This window comes from Anas acuta, chromosome 1 (genome assembly GCF_963932015.1).
Source record: "Anas acuta chromosome 1, bAnaAcu1.1, whole genome shotgun sequence".
Taxonomy (NCBI): Eukaryota; Metazoa; Chordata; class Aves; order Anseriformes; family Anatidae; genus Anas; species Anas acuta.
This window is the reverse complement of record NC_088979.1, coordinates 157,822,601-157,844,706: the sequence shown is the minus strand read 5'-3', so window position 1 is coordinate 157,844,706 and position 22,106 is coordinate 157,822,601. Positions and strand designations below refer to the sequence as shown.

Sequence of the window (22,106 nt, the reverse complement as noted above, 5' to 3'; positions counted from 1 at the left end):
GATAAGCTGTAGTCAGAGTGGAAAAGTATCGCTTTGTGAGCTGAAAGCAAACCAAACAATGAGCAATAAAGTCAGGAGCTTCAGGCCAATAGTTCTAATATCTGGTGTTTGTCCTGTTTCCCAAAACAAAGGGTAGTTTATGCACGCTGCAGACAGTTTCTATTCACAGCAGTGCTAACACTCTTTATGTACGCTGCACATGAAGGGCCCCATAGCCCCCGCACAGGACAGGCTGAATATGGACCCACCCTGCTCTTGTTCTTGGGAGGACACCTAGGAAGCTTGCAGAGCTGATGGGGCCAGATATTCTGCAACAGCATCAGGCAGAAAAAAACACGTGTCCTTCCTTGCAAGGCACCAGGGCTCTCCCAGGATTATTTTAATTTTGCCTGTGTTGAGGGAGTGGAGAATGGCTGGCAAATCTGTGGCAGAGCTGAAAAGCTGGAGTCTTGGTCATGCACCATAATTGCAAAATCATGCTTCCTGCCTTCCACGTACACAGCAAGTCTTCCCTCCCCCTTCATCCCAGAGGGGATGGGATTATTAGGAATTTCCTTAAGCTTCCCTTACTTTTTTTTCTTTCCTCTTTCCTTACCCTGACATCAAAAATAAAAATAAAGATTACACCATTAAACGTAGTCTGGGCTTTTACTTCCAAATACCTTTCAGTATGGATAGGACCAAAAACCAATGGAATAACCAAGCAAGTCACCCTATTATGCAACAGATGGTGAAACTATTTGTGTCGGTAAACTGTGGCTTTCATTCCTCTGAAGGCTGCTTTCCTCCAGGGGATTCCAGTAACTGGACTAACTGAAGTGTGTTTTGACAAGTTATAACAGCGCAGAAAACCCACCTATGAAATTACATCCTGGTAGCATCTTCCAAAGTAAACTGAAATCTTGGTATCACAGCTCATTTGGGAAACTACTGTGCTTTCATTTGTTATGAGAACATAGCTTGAGTTTTTTTGTAGATAACAACTGTTCTTATACCTAATGATATGGCTTCATCTCCTCCAGAACTAGGGTTCTGCACCAGCACGGGCCCTGTAGGATCATCTCCTGCGATTCTCACCACAAGAAGAATATACAGGCTTCATTTATTTTCATTTCATCCACTTTCTTTCACTGTACGTAATTCCCTCACAAAGTCACCAGATCATCTCCAATGTTGTCTGTCTGTCCCTAAGATGCAAACTAACCAAAGCAAATACAAACGAGGTGCCAGTGTAGATGCCAGCCCGTTGGGAAGACAGGGACACCAGCAAAGTTCAAGGCTCAGGCAATGCTATTCTGAGAAAGGCTTCTGACTACTAAAATGTAGTAGTGCCGGTGAGCCCTAGCCATGTGCTGGTCAGGCCTGTCAGGCACTGCACCTTTTTGTATCACAAATGTTTTCTGGGTTTATTCCCTTACACCAGAAGCCTACCAGTCTCGGACTGCCACAGTGAGAAAATGCGCGGCGGGTGGGAAGCTCTTGCCAAAGTGAGCGGGTCCCCTCGCACAAAGCACCGCCACCAGGCAGAGAAGCAGACCCAGAAGAGATGAGTGACGGCTTGCACAAGTCCTGAAGTTGCTGACTACTGAAAGCAGGAACAATAAGCACAAGGGTCACTCTGTCTGCGTCCTGCTCTTGCGTTCCTCCAAAGGAATTTGCCGCTGCCTGTTCTCGGAGACAGCTCTTTGATTGCCATCACAGCAATTGTTAAAAGCAGACAATCTTTGACGTTTGTGACTGTGCTTTCTGCTGTCCTGACCACCACATGTGCCAGCAGAACTGGGACAGCCGGCCCAGGGTGGGTAGGGACAGAGAGCAGCTGGATCCAAGCTAAACGGAGAAGGACCAGTCCAATTCCTCCCTGTTAAACCCGAGGTTTTTGCATCGTGACTGCATTTAGGCTAGAACCTCTTTAATATGGGGCAATGCTTTATATACAAGTAATTTAGGATTCAGAAGGCAGATGGCTCCAGTTCCAGTAACCACCTCTTCTTCCTCCGGTAAGCTTTAAAATGCTAGTGGTTAGAGATTTTGGACAGGGAGGGACGGACTGACTCAGTTCCTACTCCCGAGCGCAGTTGCAGCCCGGACTAGTGAGCACATACGATCAATATCCATCAGGAAAACAAAGGAGACGAAGGCCGTGAAAAGGAAGGAAGTTGCAGACTGAAACATTTCATTTTTCCATATTTTTCCTCACAAATATCCCAAAACATAAAGCAGACAGATTTTTTGCAGAAGTGACCAGGATTTATTAAAGACAGGATATTGATATGAAACATTCATGACCCTCAACTTAGCAGTATTTCTCTTGGATGGGGTAATGAAGTGAATTTATTACATATCAGTGCCAAGAAGCTCATAATAAAAATACAGATTATAGTTCTCAGATTCATCAACTCAAACCAGATATTTTTGAAAAAAATACGCTGCAGCAGCAGGAAGAATGTAAGTCTCATAAGTTACTTGGGTTACCAAAGCTGCATATGAAATACATATTTTATCCAACAACAGGATGCAAAGTAAATGATTTGATTTTAAAATTCCGGAACAAAGGCACTCTGTGAAGACATGAGAAGGAGAACCCTTGTTGTGTTATCCCAGGTGTGCAGTGTAAGGGGGAAGATATATAGTTGTGTTGGACACAGACAAAGCAAGCAGAGATTTTATTGCATTGCAAGTTGCTGATTTTACGAGACTTGAAATAAAATAATAAAAGATGGATAAAGCAAGGCAGAGAAATACTGCATCTTCTCAGGAAGCTTGGCTTCGGAGAGGATTCAGACAGAACATGGCCATGGCAGAGCTTGCCATTGATCCTACCCTGATCACTCGCTCTCCTCTTCTGCTTCTGACCTTCACTTCTTTCTGCTGCTGGGCAAATGTCTGCTGGGGAATCAGCCAAGGAGGATCCATTTATTAAATTCTTAATAGTGAGCTTTGAATATTTCATTCAGCTTCCGCCACGCTCTCTGCAAAATGGGAATATCCCTCTTCAAAACGTTCCCAGAGCTTGCCTGCATCGCATCTGCATGGGCTTCGTGGCTTCAGGAAGCCTGAACACATCCACGTGCTGTGAAAGAAGGAACTCATACATCTCGAGGTGTGACTGAAGGCAGTGTCATGCAGAAAGCTTCTGTACATCACCGTGTAAGGGACCAACCCTTGAATGACTCAACACCCTTCATATGCAGACATGCTACCAAGGGGAGAAGTTTATTTTGAAGTTAAGTGCCAAGGATTTCCAGGGTTTCTAATGCCTCACTTCTTCCAGCCCATCCTCAGGAAAAACAATGAAAAAAATAAATAATTAATTAAATAAAGCAAAGAAAAATAAATCAAACAAGCAAATGCCATGGTGTTTCTAATTGCCCTCTGATACAGAACAGGCAAAAAAAGCATTAAAGCTGCTTTAGGTTTGGGAAATTACTAATCATGAGATCTCTAGAGTGTGTCTGTGTTTAGCAGAGAATGTAATGGAAAAAAAATAGAGTATTAGTGACTATCCAAGAAAGATTTCAAGAAAACAGGGTGGAAAGGAGTTTGTTTGGATTTAATGTTTCCCCAGCAGCATCTCTAATCCAAACATTACACCACAGGTCAAATGGAGGGGAGCCAGAAAATGAAGCACATTAAAAATAGCCCTTAAAAAGGAAAGTGAAAGTGACCGGTCTCATTCCACCTTTTGTGACCATGAAATGCAAATTCTGTGATGAAACCCAAATTTGGGCCCTGGTGCCATCACTGACTGCACGTAAATACAGCGACCTATCCATGCGAAGTCCAACAGAAAAATACAGAGGCAAATTTAAAATTCTTCCAGACTTAGAAATCCAAGCTGGTATTACTGCTTGTAAGTAAACTTATGTTAAAATTTTTTTTTTTTTTTTTAGCTGATAGGATTCATTTAGAAATCATGTTATATCAAAAAGCTGTCACGTCAGTTTTAATGCATTAACTCAGTTCGACAAGTCAGAACTATAAAAACTAAACAAATATTATGCCACACTTGAAATACAATGAACTGTCCTCAGCCCATTGTCCTAGCACTTCCAAGCTGCCTCCTTGCAGGCAGAGAAGTTCAGCAAAGCTCTCACGAGGCTGCCTGCCACCAAGACCAGAGCAACGGCATCTGGCAGCTGCCTTGGTAGCAATTTATAGCCGTAAGGTTAAGTCTTCACAGCCCTGTATCTGAGCTAACAGCCTGGTTCACACATTGCAATACTCAATTTTCTCCTGGGCGATCCTTTGAACTGAAGGAAATTAACCTTTTTTAATGTTTGATAACACTCAGACTTCACATCCTGATGCCGATAGTCTCATTTCGCCTCTATTTCACGGGGCCATGAATTAGAAGAAGATAAGGGGAGAGAAAGCATCCTGGCCATGGAAGGCAGTGACATTGCCCCTAGCAGATCCTCCCAGACAGAACTGCAGTCCCCCTCCTGCCTATCAAAGTGTTGCAAAATGTCTGTAAGGCATCTTTTCTCTCTTCTCCAGGTGCTCTTTGAGAACAAGACCTGCACCATTAAACAGGGAGCCAGAGGGTTAAGCACTACATTGCCTGAAGGGCAGAGCACTGGAGGCCTGAACAAGCAAAAGCCTTAGTCAAAGAGAAGGCAATTCCAAACTTCTTGTCATCGAGGAAAAAAAGGGATCTTACCAGAGGATGAAATGACCAGCAACTTGCAGCAACAAAGCAAGAATTATTCAATTGGAGAGAAAAGTCTGAAGCACTCTCAGGGAGTGCTGACAAAGCCTGAAAAAATTAATCTCTCCTGAGGCTGGAGGGAGTCTCCCTGCGAGGGACACCTGCCCGTCCTGACGTGTCATCCTGTGGGAAAAGCAGCAAGGGAGAAAAAAACGAGGAAAGATGAGTTCTCTATTTTGGAGTTCACCCAGACAGGGAAACTTGTTCAAGTGCTGCAAGCTGATCACTTGAGGCTGCTGAAAGGAGCAAGCTCTGCATCTCTTAAAAGGAACAGGCTTCATGTAAACAGCGCTCCGGGGAAAAGACGTTGATGAAAGGTATTGTGCTGTGTGCTTAACATGAAAAGCCAACGCTGCTCCAAACAGCTAAGGGCTCTGCAGAGGTCTGAACAAAGGTAAAGTGGGAAATGCGGACTTGCAAGATTTCAAGGACTGGGTTTTGATGGGGCCTTTACGTGCCTTCCTGAATGGTGAGACTGCCTCGATGTGAGAAACAGCTCATGGGAAGGAGAAACGCCGTGCTCCTCTCAAGACCTCGGGCACCTCACAGAGGGCTACCAGGAGGTGCCTCTGTTTGGGGTTCTCAGCCCAGAAGCCTCTTCCAGAGCTAAACAAACCCTTTATTTCACAAGCAAGCCATGTTACAGTCCCCTCTAATAGGATCTGAGGAGCAGTGCTGCCGCAGACCCACTTCATCCAGCATCCCTTGGCACCCACCATTCATTCCTAAGGTTTGAATCCACACCTCCCAGTGCCCAGAAGGATGCTCCAAGCTCTCGTCTCTGCTGGTGAAGCTGTTCCTCTGGCTGCCTTCTGACACTGAGAGCATGTGGGGCTTCCTAGCCTCCGGCCTCGGTGCTGGGGGTGTTGGTGCTCAGCCTGTTACCTCCCGTGGTTGCGATGACCCTGACCCCTTGCATGACCCTCAGCATGCTGCACAGTTTTTAGGATGATAATAAAAGAGGCAGTTCTGAGGCCTTACGGGGCCAATTTCCCCCTCAGACCCGTGGTTTCAGGAGGGCTTGCAAATGGCCAATAAAACTCTGGGCCTGAGCCGCAGGAGATGAGTCTGAAACAGAGCACAATGAAACTTCCCTGTCGCAGCAATCCCAGCGGAAGCCAGGGAGGAAACGGGAAAATTGAGTCAATTGAGTAAGCAGTCGTGGCCAGGAATGTCTTTCATTTCTAAACTGCCTGATTGAAAAAGAGGAAAAAAAAAAAGGGGGGGAGAAAAAAAAAAAGGCTGTGGTAGAAAAAGCCCAGTCAATCAATTAGTCAGTCATTTCCAGTTCAAATATTTCCATAAGTGCTTGGCAGTGTTTTCTATGTAAGGGATGTCTACTGCTGGTGAAAGATTTCTTAGATGGCAGAGAATTTCTCTTGATGACAAACTCTCCTCAGACAAACTCCAGTCTAGGCAATTTCCCTTTGGAAGCCCTCACAACTTGTTAATTTGTTCAAGGATTTTGAGCCTTCTTAAAAGAAAAGCCAGTTGGCTATCAGTTGCATTTCTGAACCTGATACACTGAAAGAGAGAGACAGTACTGAAGTGTAGGAAAATTCCTAAATTTAAGGCACCAGTAACATATTATGTATCTGACCTGAATACTCTACCTTCAGAGAAAACATTTACACAGGTCTTTGATGTGTCCCAAACAGCTCTACAAACAAGCTGTGTTTAAGAATAATTTTGACTATTACTGAAATTCAGCCTCATCTGAATTATAACTTGGCAGCTGAAAGCTGGCAACTCTTAAATAGAAAACTATACAGCTAAAAGTAAAGAGAAATACTGCAATCTTTTATATTCTGATAACCTAAACTCCCCCTTAAGTTATAAAATCTAATTAATTTGAGATTTGGCTGTGTCGTTTGAATTTAGGCATCTCTTCTTACAGAAAATATTGTGGGTTTTTAGTCAGTCCCAAGAGCTCAATAGAGATTTACAAGATAAGGAGTTCGTGATCTGGCTCTGCAAGCAGGCGGCAGTTATGTTCCACTTATTAAAGCTGTTAAAGCATATATGAACATCATGGCTGGTCTGTCATCTGCTCCGCTGCTGATGGGTTATGTCCTTTGAGATCACCTTTTATGCTTCCTGCGTGAATCAAATTGGTCATGCTGGACGTCCAGCAGGCTTTGCCAAGAACCTCGAAGCTGTTCTCACCAATCCAAGTCTTCGTCACAGCCAGACAACTGCCTCACAAGTCGAGCACTGTGCATACGAACGTAACACGCCTGAGTCCAAACTGGAGAGCAGGGCACAGCCAGACTCTGGTTATTAATCCCAGATCAGACCATACTCCCACAATGGGACGTACATGACAGCAAGCACGCAAGCAGGATTAGGAAAACTAACGACACAAAGGCAAATTTTAATTATGGCACGCAAGTGCCTCCACTGGGCAAAAATATCTAAAAATATCTACTCCTTTATTCCTAAACTCCAAAATGTGGTTACACTGCCACTAATGGAGGATCTGCAATCACAGTACTTGGTGGCTTTGTCTTATTTTTCTTAATTAGTTATGCTGGCAAATTACATATGAGAACAGATGATAAATATTCCTCATACTGGAGAATGCTCTAATGCTTTCTTATAAAGAGATCTAAATTATGCCATTTCTCAGGGTGTTATTTATTTATTTTTTAAAATTTTTTTTAGCTTTGAAATGGAAGTGAAGTGCTCATCAGCTGCAAAGTGCTACTTTAATATCACCCAAGCAACAATTACCTCTGCAATAACCTTCATTAGATTAAATTACATACCATCCTTCCTCAGCTCAGTGTGAAGACTAACTGAAGAATAAAATAAGAAAAATAAAGAAAAAAAAAAAAACAACACTGGAAAGCCATTGTACAGTACAGTGCCTGTATAACAAAGGTGAAGGTACTCGCTGCATGGAAACCATGCGTTGCTTAAAAGCTGCCTGCCTTTGTTTGAAGTCTTAAATTAAACCTAAGAAGTCCCCTACCTATTTCAATATTCATTTTACTGATGCAGTGTCATTGCTGAAAATACACATGTATGACAGAATAATTTGAGTTTTGCAATACCCAGTCACGAGGAGTTAAACAATGAAGACAATTTTGCTGTCTTAATTTTTAATAATTCTTGTCGCAACCGAAATATTCTCATGAGGTCTCTTTCCATATAGAGCAGAGATTTATTGATTCCCTTACTTTCTCTAAATAACCAGTAATGGTCTGTTTCTTTCTATTCCATTCTAAAAATATGTCTGTCTGTACTTGCTGGCTTTTAGCAAACATACGCAGCTATTAAAACTTTGGGTTTTTAAAGTGTGATTTGCTCTGAAAAGTGTCTCATCAAAATGACATTAAAATCCTGCATGTTTTATGTCTCAATGGCTTCCAGATAAAATTAATTTCATTTACAAGGCATAGGCTTGAGGGGAATTTTTTGTAGTCTTTTTTTCCTCAGCCCCACTGCCTGCCTAGGACTTAGAAGCTCAGCTGCTCTTTTTGATTTAAACATTAACACTGGTTAACAGCAAATATGCAGGACAAGACATGCATTTAAGAGAACAGAGCAGTGTAAGCAAAGGCAGAACATAATAACTGAGAAAAGAGATAATTCAGTGACAGTGAATTTTTCTATTTTCTATTTTTCTATTTCTACAGTTCATAACTGTACAGAATCATCTGCATTCTGAAGAAAAAAGCAACAAAAGTGGGACTGGTGCGTTTCAAGATGCCGTGGGCAAGGCACATTCTTCATTGATGGATAATTCTGCAGCAAGGCCACGAGCAACCACAGCACCAGCAGTGAGAGGAGATTGAGAACAACTGTACCACAAGGGTGGACTCTGACAGAGATGACTAACAAGATGAAGGGTTCTGCTTCAGGATCTGCAGCCCCAGAGCATAGCTTGAATACTGAGTTATGGGTCTCTCTGCATCCTTTGACAGGCAATGTTCTGTGCCAGGACAGACAGCTCGGGGCCATGGCTGTGGGCCCTGTTGTGGCACCTCCCCACTCCGTGCCTGGCTCTGGAGAGCTGCTGGTCCCGGTGATGTCCTGCCTGAGCTGGACCAGTAACTCTGGTCGTGTGTGTAGCCTGCGTGTTTGCTGGAAAGAATGTGGAACTGCTTACAGTCTTTGACATACATTAACACTGTGAAGCAAGCACCAGCTGCTGAAGTCTCCGTGGAGGGTGAATATTGCCAGCTCTACACCAGCTAGCTTGGGTCTCTGGAAGTGGTCATGGCTTCCTCTCCTTGGCCCTTGGAAATCTTGTTGAAACTGGAGGAACTGATTGAGAAAGAAAAGGAGACCACAAGCAGCGAGACAATGATCTGTGTCCCTGAACTCGTGCTCCTGGAATGAAAATGTTGGCTTTGTTAATGCTTTTGTCAGCAAATAGATCACAGGAAGCCCCACTGATCTTTATCAGCTCAGCATCGGCTTCTCAAGAATTGCCCTTCCGCTCTACAAGTTCACAAGTTTATCTTTACCTCCCGCAAGTGAAAAGCTAACAGACACTCCATACAGATAGTAGCATTTCAGGAGTTCGAGAGCTCTCAGGTTTCCAAAGAAGCATGAAGGGGCACCTACTTCTTTTTCTTGTCAAGTGTCACCAAGATCATGTCCATCAAGTTCTCCACTGTAGATTATTGGTAAAAGTGAGGATACAGAATCATATTTTCTGGTCAGTGTTCCAAAGCATTCATGGGATGTGATGTCTTCTAAACACCATATCTGGAAGCTACACATTCAGCAAGGCTCCCACATCATTCTGGAAACTTCTATTTCTGCACACACAGGGCAGGTGCTCCACCCCCAGCTGTCTTGGTGGGCCTTCAGTGAACTCATTCCAGTTTATCAATGTCTTCCCTGTACTCAGGAAGCCAAAGTGAGCCACTGTATCTAGGCATGATCTGACGACTGCTAGGGCAGATAACCAGTTATCTCTATCTACTGGCGCTGCTTCTCTTGACAGAGCCCAGGACGCAGTTGCCCCCCTTTGCTGCGGCGGCATTCTGCTGTCCTGCATTTGGCTGGCTGCATATCACAGCCCTACAATCCCTTCCAGCACAGCTGCTCCCCAGCCAGTCAGTCCCCAGCCTGTACTGCTGCCAGGCGGCCTTCCTTCCCACGTGCAGGACTTTGCGTTTGTCCCTGCTGAATTTCATAAGGTTGTCACTGACACATTCCTCCAGCCTGTCTAGGTAGCTCTGAATGGCAGCCTTGTGCTTGAGCATGCTGACTGGTTCCCCCAGCTCGATGTCATCTGTAGGCCTGGTGAATGCATGCAGCCTCCTACCCCAGGTCCTCGCTATTAAAAGGAGTACATCCCCGGACACGCCTGGTGCTACTCCACTTGCTGAAGGTCCAGGTTGAGTATGACCCATTAACAGTGGGTCATCTGACAATGACAAATGACTCCAATGACTCCAAACAATGACTCCAGACTCACACCACCACGGATCAGGAGGCTGCATCACCAATGCAAAGATGAGGGCTTTCACAGCAGCAGTATCACAAACTGCTTCGTGGGCTACAGTGCTTCCAAAGATGATAAAAAAGTATGTGCTTATCTTACTGGCACTAAGTGAGTCCGTGGACACTAAAAAGCCAGCATCTGTGCACAGAATACATAATCTTCTTGAAAAGATTAGTTGCCCTCATACTTCCCATTTGGTAATCATATTTTTTTATTTAGTACCTATCACCATGTCAGCAACACTCGCTGAATACAAAGGAAGAGAAAGACAGATGCAAACCACCCTTGGGCACAGGTGCTTACCAGGTTAACAGGCAGCTTATACGTTTAAAAAAACGTACGGAAAAATTATTTTTTTTCCTCACCCTACAGTTTGCCAAACTCACAGATGCAGGATGTTCTGGAGGATAAAGTAAAACTGGGTTCAATATAGATTAGAAAAATTCCAAGGATAAATAATCTCCAGTGACTACAAAACACAGGGATCCAAATGCTGCTTTGGACACACTGAGGTTCTCTACTTCTCCATCATTATCTCCTACCAGCCTCTTCCATAGATACTGTACTGTGCTAGGCAGGCTTTTTCCAAGCCAGTCCACAGCTATTAGACCTTTCTAACAAAGAGAAATGCTTAAAAATAGAGCCTTCCATCGAAATAAACAAACAAACGAATTTCATCAATGGTTCAGAGGTTTCAGAGGTTCATCTTAAGCTCCAGCAGAAATACCTGACCATTTTGTCTGAGCTGTCATGGTATTTCAGGTTGGTGCTAAATACTTCTAACAGGTTATCATTAACATTAGATGCTATGATGCAAATAATCAATTAATCAATCCAAAGTACCAAGTCTAGATCATCTGAAAACCTGGCGTAATTATAATAATGCTTTCAGAACTTCTAGAAATTGCTCTCTCTATTCACAGGTTGTGTCAGCATCTCCTAACAGACAGTATCCATTCCTAAAGCAGCTGGCTAAACTTGAGAGAAGAACTGTAGTTTGCTTCAGATAACCACCTTCCAGCGGCCTCTCCCAAATTCTCCTTTGCTTTTTTGCTGCCTACAAAGCCTCAGTAATATTTCGAGCACTGAGGTGCTGAGTTCAGTACATACCTTGCTGCTGACAAACATCATTTTGTTATGTACTGTGGGCCACAGTGGGTTTGCTCGCTAAATAACTGCACTGGTGTAAATAAAGGTTGGGATTTCTGAGAGGCCCAGCAGATTAAGATCTCTGTTGGTTGGCCTGAAAGGCAAATCATTTATTTTTACATAATCCAAAAGAAGGAATTGCGTACTTCAAATTAGGTAGGAGGCAATGAAATGTGTAACATGCCAACTGGCCAGTTCGGATAGCACTGAGAAGGTGGGAAAGGTGATGTGGTGCTGGACACTGTGAGCACTTGGGTATTGCATTTGAGAGGCAGGGCTGAGATAAAGTTTTGATAAGATATTTTTAAGGTCATTGTGACACTGATTTTATTCAAAATCCACAAGTAGGGTAAGTATAACCAAAACAAAATGTGATGATCTGACTTGATTATTTATAAAAGGATGTGTATTCATGGCTTCCTCCAAAATGAAAACTCTTCATCTCAACAGAGCAAGATCACCAAAATATAAGTATGAAAGAGATCTCAGGCTGCTAGGAGAGTTATGCATTTTAAGAATCTCTCTTTGATTTTAGTAACAAAGCATGTTTCTGCTTACACCAGTTGACAACTTTAAGTACCAAATGATTTATTCTGTGCTATGATAATTTATGTAAAGTATGACTTAGAGCAGGAACCATATGTAAAACGAAGATGACACTTTGCATTTACATAATGGTCCCTGGTTATTCCCTTAGCGTGTAACAAAAAGCCTTTAATAAAAATAACAACAAAAATGCACTAATTAAAGCAATGTTTCACAGTCAAAAAAAAAATAATAATCTGACAACAAATACCAATTTCCCAGTGATGTATTACTTCCTATCATCTTCTCAGCCCTATGCAGAAGGACCAGAGCTATTACTGTGTTCTGAACACAGCTCCCCAGGAATTGTAATTTACTGATATCTGAAATGCGTTATAAATGCTGTTCTTATTTTTAGGCAAGTAATTTGCATAAACAACTTTTCTCGGAGTTTCTCTAGGCGGGTCAGATAAGAGCAGGTAATCTGCTTAGCAACTCATGCCAGAGATTTCTAGAGAAGACCAGTGGAGTTGATGGGAGCTGAACCTTTACGCAGGGACAGGCTTTTGTAAGTCTCAGACGCGGTTCACAGCGATCTGCTGTTTCTGAGTCATGGGCCCACAGCCACAATTCAGCCAGATGAGAAGCATTCTCGAGGCCATGCTGGTTTCGGTGGGAGGATCATAAGGAGCGACAGAACTGTGACCTAGCTGCAGGAGTCGCAGTGTACCTTCTGCTGCCATAAGAAAATAATTTCACTAAATTATATGGCTTTCTTAATTGCTGAGCGCATTATTAATTCATAGCTGACTCATCTTCAAGGCTTTACACACGCTTCGGATCACAAGAAAAAAAACGTTGTGTTCATAGTACCTTCCATCCAAGGATCAGAGAGTACGCCATGCACACTGCCAGGCATCTGTGAATTAGCCAAATGTTTTCTCTGTTGTAAAAACGGGCATTTTGAGTTACATCACTTTTGCTCCTTGCTCATCCTCTCCTTGTATCTGTTCTTCTAGAAGGATCTGACTGACTTCACCAGCAGTCATGTTCACAGAAGGACCACTTGTGAGCTGCTTGATCTTCTCTGAACTGCAGTGTGGGAGGTCAGGCCAGGCAGGGCCTCACAAGTCCCCGCTTCCTCCCACCAGCCCCAGCCTTAAAATTGCATCGAGAGGATTCTTCTCGCCTGTTTCCTTCCTAGGTCTTAACCACAGGACCACTGCATCCTGGAGGGTTATGAGTTCCTCAGCTCCATCCCCCTGCGGTGACACCATGGTGGTGAAGAGCAGCTCCCCGGAGCAGCTGCTCCGAGCTTCTCCCTCATCTTGCAGTCGCTGAGATTTGACTGGGGGTAGATTGACTCATCTTTCTAAATGACTGTATCCACTTTTTTTTTTACCCTCTCCAAGCTTTTCTGTGTATCTAATCCTACTTCAGCAGAGTCTTTACAAGTGTGACAAATACAGGACAAATACATGTTTGTCTACAGTGCATATTCCAGAAAATCCTCTAGTCTTTACTTGCAGGTATGGAGAAATATTTAATTTGCCAACCAGCAATTTTCTCCAAAGGTTAGCCACCTCTCTTATTAAAAATATGAACCCTGCTTCTAATTTGAAATTTTCTGGCCTCAGTTTTCAGGCTGTGATTCCTGTTATGCCTTCTGTTCCTGTTAAAGTGACCTTTTATCAACCCACTATTTTAGCATCAAATATTTTCTCCCCATGTGCTTACACAGTACAAATGACCCACCACTTTAGTTTCATTTTAACAGGAGAACTCAAAGTGTTAAGTTTAACTCTCCCCTTAAGTAATTGGAGGTCATATTAAATATATATATATACAAAAAAACTTGTTTTCCCTCATTTCTTCATTCTGTTAATTAGAGCAGAATGTTAGAAATATCCTCAGAAACACAGAAATAAGCGAGACATCCCTGCTTGGCCTAGTTACACAGCATGACTCAACAGTGGCCACAGACTTGCAGCACATTAAAACTTAAAAAAAAAAAAAAAAAGAAAAAGTACTACTTATGCAGGCAGCGAGCCAAAGTTACTCCCTGTAAATCTAGTATAGTATTGAACACTTATAAATGATTAACTAGCACGGAAGTTAGAAAGTTGAAGAGAAAAAAAAGACGCCAACATGAACAGCAACAGTACACAAAATACCAAACTTCAGATTTCACTGTGAGTCTCCAGTATGAATTTAGTCACATTTGAAAAGCTGTAATAGTGCACATGTGGCCTTCTTGCCTCTTATGTCTAATAACCTTGTAAGCTGCTACTGCTAACCTAATTAATCCAAAATTGAAGAATGTTTTTGCTCTGATTTTGTGACTTTTGTGCAACTAAGAAAAAAATATCTTCAAAAGGTTTATTAATTATTTGTTAAATTAAAATACATTTCCCATCTTAAAAGTAGCTGGCTCCATTGAACGAGAGACATGGACACACTGCACTGCATCAAATGAAGGTCCAGGCAATGATAAAGGGCTGAGAGCAACTGGCACATGGGGAGGGGCTGAGAGCTGGGTGTGTTCAGGCAGGAGAAGAGAAGACTCAAGGGGATACTACCAACACGTGTTGAAGATGAGACATTCTTCTCAGTGGTGTCTAGTGACAGGATAGCCCGCAATGGGCACAAACTGAAATGCAGGAATTCCACTTAACTACAAGAAAAATATTTTTTTACTGTAGGAGTGATCAAGCACTGTACGAGGTTGCAGAGTCTCCAATCTTGGGTATATCCAAAACCTGACTGGTCATGGCCCTGAGCAACCTGCCCTGGTTCACCCTGCTCTCAGCAGGGTGTTGGACTCTATGATGTCCAGGGGCCTCTGCCAAACCCAAACCAATGTGTTTTGAAATTCCATACTCTGTGCAATTTTGTTCCCTTGGCCTTTTTGATTAACAGTTCTTTTTCTGTGCCCCATCCAGTCTGTAAAGTATGAAATTCGTCCAGTCTGAAAGAATCTAATGTGTTCTGGGGATGAAAAAGAATGGAGGGGAAGATAGTACAGGATGAATGGTTAAATATCACTTCTTATGCTAGCAGAAAACAAAGCAGGCTATATTTAGAGAGGTCAGCAAATGGAGTCTTGAAGATGACTTTGTCAACACCCATGATAAGTGGGACCATCCATATGGTTGGAGTTAGGTTTGTGATTAAGAACTCCATTGAATAAGGGCCCGAATTCTGCTCAGCATATGGACAATGTCTACAGTTCAAAATCAGCCAAAAAGGCCAAATTTAGGAATTCTCAAATGCAGCAGTATCCCTTATGGGTTTTCAGTAATTCTTCCTCCTACTGAAGATATTAAAGCATGATGTACTAATGTACTATATAACCAGTAGCCCACTGTTCTTTAACATACAATTGGCCTTAAGGTCAAGAGGACTGAGGGAGGAAAGACAGGGAAGTTCTAACCAGTTTCACTACTGCTCACTAAGAAATCAGCTTAGCCACTTGTCCTCATTTTAATTTAGCTATTCTAGAGGGAAAATAAAATTAAAATTTGGGGACAGAAAACTTCAGAATAGGTAGTAGTGTTCCTTGGGAGTCCCACTCTGCCTGAAGATTGGTTTAGGGTGTTGTTTTGGGTTTGTGTGTGTGCATGCTTTTTTTTTTTTTTTTTTGGCGACTTTGAGAGAAATACCTGAGAGCTGTGTGTTTTTATGCTGCACAGAAAATACCACTTCCTATGGGACTGGTGAACAAATACGCCCTAACCGCATTCAAAGAGCTCTTTTTTATTATTACATGAATAAAAGAAACATGGAAGGAATCAGTTTTTCCCTTGCTTGCTCTCTCTCCTTCACATAAAATACAAGACAGCCCCCAGATGAATTTTACTGTTTAACACACAAATTCAAAAGTGCAGCTTTCCTACCTCTCGGGTTCCTTATCAAACACCATTAAATTCTCTAAAACTACCGATCACATTCCACACCTTCTGCAGATGTCAAAGACTGCCATTTACTTCAAAGCCCCAAGGGGCCTCCAGTTCCCCTTTAACTCCAGTGAAAGCAAACCCCAGTTCAGAGAGGAAAAAGAGAGATTCAGTGTTTTGGCCTTGATACACAGATTCTATTAAAACGAGCAAACAAACCTCAGGGAGAAAAGAATACCAGGAATAGGGGGAATGCTCTGAACACTTAAGCCACCTGCTCTAGTCTTTCTCACCTCAATGACTGTACCCAAGTTTCAAGGATTTCTTTACTAATGGTGGCTTTAGAAAGCTCTGATTTACCATGGATGAGAAGTACTTCAGAAGCCTAATGGTACTGTAAAAATGAAAAACCCAGCACTGACCATGTCTGATTGCCCCTAGTTTCTGCAAACCCCTCTGCTATTCGTATCACTCCATCAAACGAACCTCACGCCAAATGGATGTTTTGGCAGTGGTCCCAGACACATATGCCACCAAGTCCCAAGCAGCTCACTGTGTCACTTCTCCTGCTAATGAGAAGGAGCAAGCTTCGGCAGCAGCTCCTCAATGTTCTTCCCTCCCTGCTCTCCTGGGGTACATTCCTCATGTCCTCTCCTGCCTTTGAGAACGGGTGGCCCTGGGAGAAGGTGGGAAGGGAGGGATGGGGAACTGCAGGCTGTGTCCTACATAGACAAGGCCACCCTGGCTAGGAAAACCATGGGGAACTCGGTTTGCAGTGAGCGGGCAGGGATGGCAGGAGGAGGCCCACAGAGCTGACCACAGCGCGAGGAGGGCAGGCTGGCAGCCTCCATCACAGAAGATGGAGGCCATGTTGGCCGCTAGTTACCACACGCTCCTGCTTCTCCTGCCCTGTGTTGTCTGTCCCCCTCCTTCATCTTCCCCAAGCAGGTGAAGGATCCCCCACCCCTGCACAGGTCCCTTCCTCCTCAGTGGTCCCTCGGCTCTGCCTCCTGAGGCCCAGCACGGCCCGGTCCCGCCATGTAGCCCACATTCCCCTCAGACAGAGGTGTGTCCCAGCCTGGCAGGGCACCACGCGGCATTGCCGGCAGAGGAGAACAGCAAAACATTATACGGTGCGAAAAGCCGCTTGGATGGGAGGGCAGGCGGCTGGTATGCGAGAGCAGGAGGATTCTGCAGGAAAAGCTGCCGAGCAAAGCCAAGCCCAGCTGAGACACTGAGTGGTAGGCACAGCAACAGCAGGGGAGAGAAAAAGTAAAGACAAAGATCTTCCTTCAAAAGAGCTGGAAAGGATTATGTAGGATGGTGACCACATCTTTCCTCAACCATTCAGGCCTGCCTCCCAGCTAAGCAGAAAAAAAGGAGAGCTCATTTTTTATTATGTGCGAGGAAGCTCTGCGAAGCTTCTTTTGAGAAGAGTGGGTATTCCTCAGTCAGGGGACAAGAAACAGATTTTTCTTTTGCAAATTGCTTCAAGTACTAAGATAACCCGGGCACTGGTTTCTCCCCGAATCCTGGGAAGAGCCCTACTGGTACACAAAGCGTTCATAAGCAGAATAGTCAGCCGTTCCAGAAAGCAAGGGGAAGAAAAAGCAAACAGATCCACCAGACCATGACAGCATGTGTGAATGCTGGAAAGCAAAGTGGACACTTTTGGGAGCAGTCAGAATGGGGAATGGCTGAGGACAGAGACCTTGGCCGTGCACATGGCCCACAGGTCTAATAGGAGGGACCAAGGTTTTGGCAACCAGGGAGTGTAAGTGTAAGCGGCTTGAGGTTTCTAAGGGAAATCAAGAAGAAAATCATGACCAGGAAAAGTTACTAACATGGAGAAAGCTCTCTGAGGAAGGTGCTGAAGCACATATCCATCACATCCATGTCTTCCCTTCCAGGGAATTGGCACCTCCACTCTATGCACCACTCACCTGGCTGGGGCTGTGTGCACGCCGTATCACCAGGACGGGGGAGTCCCTGCTGCCATGTAGGCAGGACCTCGCACAGCTCTCCCTGTCCAGCAGAAGCCACCACAGCCCTGAAGCCAGACCTAGCATTCTGCTAGATCAGCACAGTTTGCTCTACAGATAGGCAAAGACAAGGGAGAAGGAAGGCAGTTTCTCAGTGTGGCTTTGGGGTGTGACCTAAGCCACACCACAGAGCCCTGAGTCAGCCTGCCTCCATCTGCAAGACAGAGGCTCCTCTTCCCAACAAGCCCACCAGCAGCAGGGACTGCCAGATGAATTGGCTGGCACACTCAAAAGGGGACAGTCCTGCAGAGAAGAGGCAGCGTGAGAAATCACTGGGCTTCTCTGGGTTAAGAGGTTTTGGACGGTTTACCTTAACCAACTCTGTGGTCAATATTTCTGAATGGGAGAAAACATTGCAGTGTGTTCGAGAGAAAGAAGGCTCCAGCCTCCTCCACTGGAAGGAGGGGATGACAGGCTAGAAACAGACCTACTAGGTGCCAACAGAGCCACTGCCCGCACAGCGACACGGTAGGGGTAGCAATCTGCTGCCTTTTCCAGCAGCGTGCCTGTGGCGATGGCAGCCAGCACGGGGTCTTGTACGTGGCACTCAGGAGCAGCACAGCTTCAGGGGTCCAGCACGCCTCTCCCTTGGAAGGCCTTGTGCAGATTGCATCACGGTTAAAACACATTTCACCACCAGTGAACACACTCTCCTTTCTTATTTTCTGTTATCTACCAAGAAGTCATTTGAATGAAGGATTACTCTCTAAGACAGCACAGGCATTTATCTCACTCAATTTCAACACCTGGTCCTAGCAGCACAAACCCAGAGATGTTTTATGGAAGGGTCTTCTCTTTTTTTCTTGTTGTTTTTATGTACTTCAGCAGCCAGAGACTTCTTACCAACAAGATCACGCTGTGTAGAAAACTCTTAAGATCTAAATAATTAATCATAAAAATTAGAAGCTTAGTTCTCAAAGTGATCCTGATGGAAAGAAAAAAGAAAAAAAAAAAAGAGCTGCAAAAAGCAGGATAGTCAAATAACACAACTGATAGCAACATTTTAAATGAGTCTGTGCTAAAAGGCCAACTCTGCTGCTGTTAGGCAGGGAGAAAATTGCAGGCTGGGACGAAAACATGCCTTGAAAATATAGAGCTTCACTCAATTACCTGCTACAATGAAGTGAGAAAATGAATGTCACCTCTGTCACCTGCAACTGCAAAAGAGTAAACTCAAGCCAGTCTCCACCCACAGGTACAAGTGGCAACATGTCAAGCAAAAACATGCCTATCAACAGGAATGTAGTCTTCTCAGCACTGACAAGGCTATAATTTAATTTACTATGGTTGGCATAAAGCAAACACCAGCTATAAGAAAGGAATTGGAGTCAAAGATTGTATCATTGGGTTCTTCAGAAGAAGCTCATCCGCAGAGAAAAAAAGCTTTTACCCAGGCAGAGAAAAAAAAGCTTTTACCCAGGCAAATAGAAGTGCAGAAAATGTATTGCAAGGCAATGTTCATACTGGAAGAAGTCAATGAGATCAATTATCTGCCCCAGCAATCTAAAAGAGCCACATTAAGTCTTGAAATGGGTAACCGTGCATCTGATTCTAAAGGTCTTCTACAGAACCTGAGAGAAATGCAGGTGTTACGTCCTCATGGTTTATTCCTCGCTTGGTTATCAACCACCAGTCGTTGGTACAGGGCTGGCTCTGAGATGGGGAAGTGAGGAGCGCATCCCGGCATGCGTGTCAGGACAAGGAGGAGGGACATGCACTGCTCTGGGGGGCGGCAGGTCTTGGCTCCTGGGGGGCTGCCACCACGCTGGTTGTAGGGAGGCGAGACAAGGGCTCAGGTGTTGGCCATGCCTGCTGGAGGAGAAGCTGCTGAGCCCCAAGTCAGATGGGAAGGGCCATGACCAGCCCTTTGCAGAGATGCGGAGGAGCAGAAGCTGCCCCTGGCCATGTTCCCTTCCAGGGCAGGGCACAAGCTGCACACAGCAGCCATAGGCACTCCTCTCCCCGCCACAGGGCTGGGGTGCTCAGCCCTTACTGCATTACCCATCCCCCTGCCCAGAAGCAGCACTGGTTGTGTTTGGCACTTCTCAGATTGGGGAGAGGCAAAATGGGACAGAAAGAGTCTGGGAGCCACCATTCTCCACCAGTGAAGAGGCAAAACAGGGACAGAAACCATGGGAGGTTTTTGTTTGAAAGGGCAAGATGCCAGGTCCGGTCCTGCAAACTTGCACCTACTCAAGTGAATGGTTCACTGAGGGAATGTGACGGAGCAGAGAGGACACCAGCACGACTACTGCAGAGATGGGTGAGGTTTAGCAACTCATCTAAAAAGCAGCCTTCAAATCACTAATGTTTCCTGCTTGTGGTGGCAACTGGTTTTGCTACCAGCTGTCTGCTTCAGAGCTGCTTTCTCCTTACAAAATGTTGGAAAGCAAACTCCTCTTGCACACATCAGTAATACTTACCCATACAATAAAATTGGGCTGTGATAAATAAAGTATTTGTGACTGTACACTGACTGAGTACTGGGAGAGCACTCATATTCTCAGCTGACAACTCAATTAAGTTAAGCGCAGGGTCTTTCACCAAAGACATTATTCACTTCCCTTAGATGGCAGAAACTGCTGTAATCCCAACCAGGATTAGTGAAGCTGTATCAGTTTACATCATGTGGGAACTGGCCTGTTTACCTTAAACTGCATTTAACTTCATAGACTACTTATTTCATCTCTTCCCCGGAGTGATTATTGTTATACTGAAAAGAGAATGAGGTGAGCTACGATGGATATTAAAAATAAAACAGGATAGGTCTGGCAGCTGAGAGAAACACTCTGCAATCACAGGGCAAGTGAATTTCTGTTTCTGAAAACAAGCTTAAACTCTGCTGATGTGATACCTGTGTTTCACACTTACTAGCCTAGTGTTTCTTTCTCCCTCATTTTTTATTAATTTAAAATTAAAAGAAATAAAACAAAGGCAGCATCGATGATCAATTTCAGTTTGCAGCATCTGGTGCCGGTGACTAAGGGAGGGATGTTGTCTTCTATTCTTCACTAAGAATAGGGTTGGTCCCACGAGCTTAAGGAAAAGGCTGTTACGGTTTCCTCTGAGTACTGAGCATCACTGGTGCTGGGTCCTGAGAAGTGAAAAATGAGGGTGGACAAATAAAAAAGGCAGAAAAAGACTAAAGACAGAATACTTCTGAGGAAACAGTTGAAAAAGGAAGAGAATAAAATCAGAGAAAGGTCAAGTTTTGGCATCTTTAATGTGAAAAACAAATTAATAGGAAAATGGTAGAAAAGAATGAACTTAATACTTTCACAGAAGCCAAAAAGAACGAAGATCAGATATGTTTCATTCAAGTGCAGAGGAGAATGTCAAGAAGCTATTACATAATTTCTGCATTTCAAAAAAACTCAATTTTTATTATTTATTTACATATCCCTTCCTTCCTTATTTGGTTTGTTATTAAAATCGCCCTCTTTTGGAGGGCAATGTTTGTTTAATGTAGCAAGAATGTATCTGCAATTACTGTCTGTGGTTTTTTTTTGCTCCACAAAGTGCAATTAAATTATATTAAACATGTTTACAAGATAGCACATAGAGTAACAAATTAGAAACCTCTATTTCACTGCTCTTCCAAACTTAAAAACAAACTCCCTGAATTGAAGGCTTTATGTTTTCAAATTCTAAGTAGAACATTTCTTAGTTCCAGAATTCCTGGAAAACAGTAAGAGTAACTGAGAAAAAAACTAGGAACAGCAAAAGCTCAACAAATAGCAACTGTAACTTAATTAAAATTTACTTAATTTCTTACTCGACTACAGAAGACAACTGCAATTGTAATAGAAATTCTGGTCTCTTATTCAACTATCAGATTGAAATAATTAATCAATATTCTATCTGAATATGCTCTTAACATAGGTTTTGCTGGAGAGGGAGGAACATCTACTGATTTTTCAAAAGATTTAAACTATGCTGTTCTGTAGTTAAAAAAATCTTCAGTCCCGAGAGAGTGAAAATGTAAAGCTCTGACTGTGACTCCACTAACAAACAAGCTTTACTGAAGTAATGATTCAGTAATTCCCGAATTACTGTAAATGATTTGCATGAACGATAAGAAATTATTCTGAACGTTGCCTGCATTTTTTTCAGGCTTAAATATACAATGAGAATTAATCTTATTAGAAATCATCCATATTACAGAAATATGTGTCTTTAGTCCATTAGTTAGGCTTTTATACAGCTTCAACTAGAGAAAAGTTAATTTACAGAAGCATCTTCATTTTTCAGGAAAAGAAAACATTCTCTGAAATTGCAACTTTAAAGTATTTATGTTAATACATACAGTCCAATATTAA

At 43.4% G+C, this 22,106-nt stretch overlaps 1 protein-coding gene and 1 long non-coding RNA gene across 6 annotated transcripts in view; both read right to left on the bottom strand.

The window, feature by feature from the left end:
* CRADD (CASP2 and RIPK1 domain containing adaptor with death domain) overlaps nt 1–22,106 on the bottom strand; it is a 75,145-nt gene that overhangs the window by 18,855 nt on the left and 34,184 nt on the right. The window lies entirely within an intron of this gene.
* LOC137848843 (uncharacterized) overlaps nt 2,651–22,106 on the bottom strand; it is a 38,259-nt gene continuing 18,803 nt past the window's right edge. Inside the window, exons 1-3 of one of the 2 annotated variants that reach the window (XR_011091546.1) lie at nt 5,428–9,068; nt 4,664–4,834; nt 2,651–3,280 (exon numbers count right to left, since the gene is read on the bottom strand). This is a non-coding gene — a long non-coding RNA (uncharacterized lncRNA). Of the gene's footprint in view, nt 3,281–4,663; nt 4,835–5,427; nt 9,069–22,106 lie in introns of those variants that run through there. The other variant, XR_011091542.1, reaches the window with a different exon arrangement.